The sequence below is a fragment of the Apis dorsata genome, unplaced genomic scaffold, assembly GCF_000469605.1.
Source record: "Apis dorsata unplaced genomic scaffold, Apis dorsata 1.3 scaffold_683, whole genome shotgun sequence".
Classification (NCBI taxonomy): domain Eukaryota; kingdom Metazoa; phylum Arthropoda; class Insecta; order Hymenoptera; family Apidae; genus Apis; species Apis dorsata.
The window spans coordinates 168458-168959 of record NW_006263864.1 but is presented as its reverse complement, the minus strand read 5'-3'; positions in this window follow the sequence as shown (position 1 = coordinate 168959).

The following is a 502-nucleotide window of genomic DNA, read 5'->3' as shown; positions in this document are numbered from 1 at the left end:
TGAAGGATAAAAGAGTTTAAAAAAAGAGATCTATTAAAAAAAAAAAAAAAGTTTTGATATTTTCGAGACACATATTTATAGCGGATATCGTATAATATCAGGCCCTTCGGTCTCGTCACTCTGTTCCGAATAAAATAGGAACGAGTGTAAACGAGAGTTATAGTAGAGCCGAGATAAATAGAATGATGGTGGTCTTTGCGATTCGTGCAATTCGGCTTGTTGCAATGAAATCGAACGTGTCCGCGCTTTTATCGAGAAATTATTTGCATACAAGGTTGGTGTTCTGCGTGGTGCAACGTTCATCGATCGCGTCGCTATTTAATATTATTTAATATTATTTAGATATTTATTATCTTTCTTTCTTTCTTTCTTCTTTTTTTTTTTTTTTTCCTCCCTTTTAACGATAATCTTCATTAGTCATTTTCTTCATTAGGATTAGTTTGCTTCTTTGCACTTTTTCTTCTTCCTTTTTTCTTTTGTAGTTATTTTATTATTAAATTCT